The sequence below is a fragment of the Orycteropus afer genome, unplaced genomic scaffold (genome assembly GCF_000298275.1).
Source record: "Orycteropus afer afer isolate SDZICR_OR568_19922 unplaced genomic scaffold, OryAfe1.0 scaffold00031, whole genome shotgun sequence".
In the NCBI taxonomy this organism is placed as follows: Eukaryota; Metazoa; Chordata; class Mammalia; order Tubulidentata; family Orycteropodidae; genus Orycteropus; species Orycteropus afer.
Window position 1 is genome coordinate 12,417,243 of NW_006921618.1, and position 5,748 is coordinate 12,422,990.

Below are 5,748 nucleotides of genomic sequence, written 5' to 3' on the forward strand. Positions count from 1 at the left end.
TGGCCATTAAGGAAATGTCCCAGTGTATTCTCTTGGCTCAAACTTGGCTTTATCTCTGGTCTTGATTCTAAATGAGACTAATGACCATTTGAGATTTAAATTCTGTACCCACTGCCCAGTGCCTTCTCTGTGCAAACAGAGACCAGAAGCCTCTTATAGCTTGGTTCACTGTTCCCATCTCAATCAATGTCCCTCCTCCCCCTCCAGCTCATCCCCTGCAAGTTAGAGACTTGGGAGTCATCACAGATACTTGCCTGTCCTTCACTGCCCAATTTCAAGCCATAATCAGGCCCTATCAAATACGGCTTCTAAACGTGGTTTGCATTCTTTGGTCCTATCCATCCCACTTACACTTCCCCAGTCCAAGCCACCATAGATGACTGTACCTCATCCACTCCTTCCTTCCATTATTCCCACTTTCAAGTAGCTTTCAAGATGTTAATTCCTCATATCCCACTCCTACATATAGTCCCACCCCTGCCCAAACCATACAATGGCTTTCCCTTGTTTTCAGGATTAGATCAAAATCATTAATAATGGCCTACCAGGCTTTGAAGGAGTCATGGTGGCTTAATGGTTAAACACTCGGCTGCTAACTGAAGGGCTAGTGGTTTGAACCTCCCTGGCAGCTCCATAGGAGAAAAGACCTGCTCCCGTAAAGATTACAGTCTAGAAAACACTATGGACAGTTCTACTCTGTCACTAGGGGTCGCTATGATTCAAAATCAACTCGATGGTACCTAACAACAGCAACAACACAGGACCTATGGGGTGGACCCTTGCTGACTACCACCCCACTAGATACAGTGTCTTTACTGCTCAAAAGCACCACGTTCCCTCCACCTCAGGTCTTTACATATGCTGTCTACTCAGCTTGGCCCTTCTCACCATTGCTCTTTGCCTCAGTAACTCCACTCGTTCTTAGAGACAGTCTTCCCTGACCACACCCCTCTCCCCTACCCCAATAAAAGTTCCATGTTTTTATAGCAACCCATCTTGTCTCACTGGCACACTCATTTATTTGAGGGATGATGATTTGTTTAAACTCATTTTCCCCATGACAGGACCAATGTGTCTATTTTTGCTTACCATTATACTCCTGTTTTTGTTATGTGTTTGTTTTGGTTACCTCTAGTGCCCTAACAGAAATACCACAGATGGGTGGCTTGAACAAACAGGAATTTCGTCTCTTACAGTTTAGGAGGCTAGAAGTGTGAGTTCAAAGTGCCAGGCTCTAGAGGCTGGATGAAGGCCTCTTGACCTTGGGTTTCAGCTCTGCCTCTTGCTCCCGGCCCACTGAAGCTAGAGGCTTCTCTTAACGCAGGCAGCTGCTGGTTGCTGAGACTGACAAACCCAAGGTTGACAAATAAAATGGCACAGTCCCAAGATTATCAAATAACATGGCAGGTCACTAGTTTAAGTCCAGGGACAGTCCCAAGACTGATAGACAACATGGCAGGCCATTCGCTGATGACTCAGCCAAATGCAGGATCCAAACATGCCAAAAAGCTCAGAGACCTTTCTCAAGGCTTCTCCTCATATGCTGGAAACAGACCACATACCTAAAACAGCTACTTAGCTGCTCACAGTAGATTCCACCATGGAGTTGATTACAGTCTCATCATGGGGAATAACTACACCCAGCTGCCCAGCCACTCAAAACAGGCCCAGCCAAGATGACACATACGCTTAAGTATCACAGTGCTGTTGAGTCAGTTTCAACTCAGAACTGCCCCATAGAGGTTTTTTTTTGGCTGTAATCTTTATGGAAGCTAATTGCCAGGTCTTACTCCCTGAGCAGCTGAGTGGGTTCAAATCACAAACCTTTTGGTTAGCAGCTAAGCCTTTAACTATTGTGCCAGCAGGGATGCCTAGAACATGGTAGATGTGTCACACACCCTTGCTGAATGACTGAATGAGCTCATGTAAGATCCTCCCAATGAGTCTATGAAGGCTAGTGCTCTCTTCCTGCTCTTACCTTCATGGTACCTGCTCTCACTGGCATTACAAGATGGAGAACAATAGATTCTAAATGACCTACAGGGCTCTGATCTGAATGTGATCTGTTAGTGTCTATGACATTATGGTACACAGTAGCTGCTCAATCTTTGTTGTTAGCTGCTGTCATGTCGGCCCCTAACTCATGGCAAGCCAGTGTACACCAGAATAAAAAGCTACCTGGTTCTATGCCATCTCTATGATCAGTTGTGGATTGGATCATCGTGATTCATAGGATTTTCATTGGCTGATCTTTTCTTTCTTGGAAGTAGATTGCCAGGCCTTTCTTGCTATTCCATCTTAGTCTGGAAGTGCTTCTGAAGCCTGTTTGTCCTCATAGCAACATGCAAGACTCCGTGGACAGATAAATGGTGGCTGTGCATGAGGGGCATTGGCCAAGAATTGAACCTGGGTCTCCCTCATGGAAGGTGAGGTAATCATGGATTCTACCATGATTAACCTTAGTTATTTTTAGTATTATTGTGTTAACAGAAACAGGTTCTGGGATTAGATGGATCTGGTTTTCTCTCATTTTGCAATTTTTTCCCCTGCATCCATTTGAACAAGTTTCATTAGGCCCCTGATCCGCAGTTTCCTCATCTGTTAAATTGGGATCTCAAGGCCTACCTCTGACAGAGTGGTGGGGAGGGTTTGCTGGAAAGTGAGTGGAGTATCAAGCACAGTGCCTGATGCCTGGTGGGTCCCTTCCTGATGGGCTGAACTGGCCTATGTTGCCTTTTAGACAAGAAGCTCCCTGATAGTGGGTGCCATGTCTGCCTTATTCACTGCTGTATCTCCAGTCCTTCTATGCCCAACTCATAGCAGGTGTTCAACAAATAGTTCTTCACTGAAGGACAAATATAGTATCAGTTCGTTGTGGAGGTTCAAGGAAAGGTTTATATATGGAGGGAAACTTTCTTTGTTGGTTAACAGGGGTGGAAGGGGAGAGGTGGGAACACTGCAAAAAAAAAAAAAGAAAAAAAAAGAAAAAAAATGCATTGACCCATGTCACTTTAGTTTTGTGTATTTCACTGTACATAAATTATATTTCAATAAAATGCATTTAATTTTTTTTTTTTAAAAAGAATAGTTCTGCACTGAATGAGTTAATGAGGACAGGGACCACACTTTACTCATCTTTGTGTCCAACCCAGGATGAATGTGGTAATTCCAATAAATTTTTACTGACAGAATAAACAGATTTTTAAAATAGGGCTGGGTCATTCCAGTCCCACTTAAGTTTCTGAATTAAACTGAGAAAGATCATTATTAAATTATCCAAAATCTCTCTAAACCTTAGTATATTTATCTGTAAGATGGTGCTATTAATATCTACCTCATTGTACTGAAAAATAAACGAGGCAATGTTTTTTGGCATAAAGAAAAATGTCAGCTCATTATCGTTTTCTTCCCAGAGCCTCAGCAAACTTTTTTCATCTGTGAAATGGGCATTTCACACATCCACTCATTTATGCATTCATTTATTCAACAAGCACAATGCCTGTGTGCAAGGTTTTGTGGTTAAGACCCAGGGCAGGTAAGGAAGACATGAGGAAGCCATGTCACTGCCATGGGAAATGGTCTGCACATCAATAGTAAAATGCCAGTGGGATAAGAGCCACAGTGTGTGTGAGCTTTATGGGGACCAGAGATGTGGGGGCAGGGAGCTATCACCAGGCTTTCTGTGAGCTCAATAGAGAGACTCTACAAGGTATAGTATCACCAACTGTATAATCACCGACATTACATCGGTGTGAAATGAAGTTGCTCCTTGTGGCTTCTGGTTTTTGTAGACTGGACCCATGAAATGCATATCAGTTCTGCTGCAGCCCAGCTTTCTCCCCAGCTCACCAAGCATGCCAGAGACTGGTGTCAGAATTACAGTGAGAACCCAGTTCAAACAGGCATTTCCTTCTGAAGCACTTCCTTCTCCTGGGTCCTACCTTCTCAGGAGATTAAACAGTGATTCTCTTACACTCTCAGTGCAGAATAATTTGAATGGTGTCTCCAATGAGTGTCCCTGCTTAGTTCTCCAAACACTTATCTGTTCCTTCCCCAGGTGGGACCTGATGAGGAGATGTTTGGGCATTAGGGACTGAGGAGAGGTCAGGTCTCTGGGCTCTTGCATCCAAGTGGGTCACATGTTTGTCTCTGATGTTCACAATCGACTCCAGGGAACTGACTCCTGCCAACCAAATTCATGAGAGACTGAAACTCTTGAACTAGAATTTTTCATTTAAACTGGATGTATTTGTGAGATTTAGAAAGACTATTCTTAGCTAGTGAGCAAAATATTTGCACCTATTATCCAAAGCAGACTTTTGCCTTTTGTTTTTAATTGAAAAAAAAATTGACAGGCCAGGGCTATTTAAATACTAGGGGGAAGGTCTGCTGTCAATGGTGGGGCCGGGGAAGGAGGGCAGTCTATGTCCCAGTGGCCCATCTGCAGCAGCCCTCAGGGAAGAAGCAAGATTTACAAGGTGAGAGCCTGCCTGGGCCACTTCTTCTGTCGGGAAAGACCTCCCTGCAGTATTTTCTGTCTCGTCAAAGCTGCATTTCATTTTAAATTGCAGCTGAAAGCAGATATTTTCCCTCTTGCCTATTACACCTCTTAATTTGTCTCTCCCTCTGCTGTTATTTGTCTCTATAAAGTATTTTGCATGAAAGACTCACACAGCACAATGTTGCTTTGCCTTGGGATAGGTTTAACAGGAAGAGAAGACACAGGGATACTTAGGTTCAGCGAGGAAGGTGTGAGGGTCTTGAGTGGAGATGTACATGTCTGAACACATACTTGACATTGTGTACATGTGTATGCTTTGGATGGTGTATGTTGTCTGACATCTGTGGGTATGTGTGTGCACATGTCAATATTTATACACATATGTCTATGTATATCTCTGTATAATCACTTGAGTGTCCGTATCTAAATTGTTTTTGTGCAAGTACACAGCCCCAGGCCAGTCTATGTGTATATGCATAGAAGCACGTGGGTACACACAGGCATCCAGGGACATATAAGCCAGAAGATGTGTGCATGCCTCTGAGCCCACGCCCAGCCCAGGGTTCTCTTTCTCCTTGCCCTCTCATGGCTATGGTCATCCTTTCCCCAATGGCCCTGGCCCAGTTTGGGGTTGTGGGAAAAGGAAGGCAAAGCAGTAGTCTGTGGGGGGCCGGTAGAAACATTGCCTTAGTCCAGCCCAGAGGCGGCCACAGCTCCCTGGCTTGCCTCCAGCCGCCCCTCCTTCACAGCCGGCCACAACAGTCCCACCGTGGCTCCCACGGAAGCTCTGGGGGCCCCTGGACACCCTTCAGGAGCGCGGCCCCACAGCTGCAAATCCCAGGCAGTCCCTGAAGGGGTGAGAGAGGTCACCCAACAACAGACAGAGCCCTCCATATGAGCCCAGTCTCCAGTTCTCTCCGAGTGACCAACAACGCGACCCGCGCGGGAGGAGGTAGGGGTGGGGGTCTCGGTCGCGCCCAGTTCAGTAAACGCTGGGCAGTAACCAATGGGCAGCTGTGGCCCAATGGGGATCCTTTGGAGGCAGCCAATGCCCTCGCTCCGCTCTCCACCCCGCCCTCGCCAGCCCCGCGCAGCTGGACCATTGGCGCTGGTGGGATGGGGGCAGTGTGCGCTGCGCTGGCCCTTTGAGGTAGGGGGCGTGGCTTAGAGTCCGGTCCCTTCTCTCCACCCTCACTCATCCCCAGCACCCCCTACCCTGCGTCGCTAGGCCATTGGCCTAGCTGCGG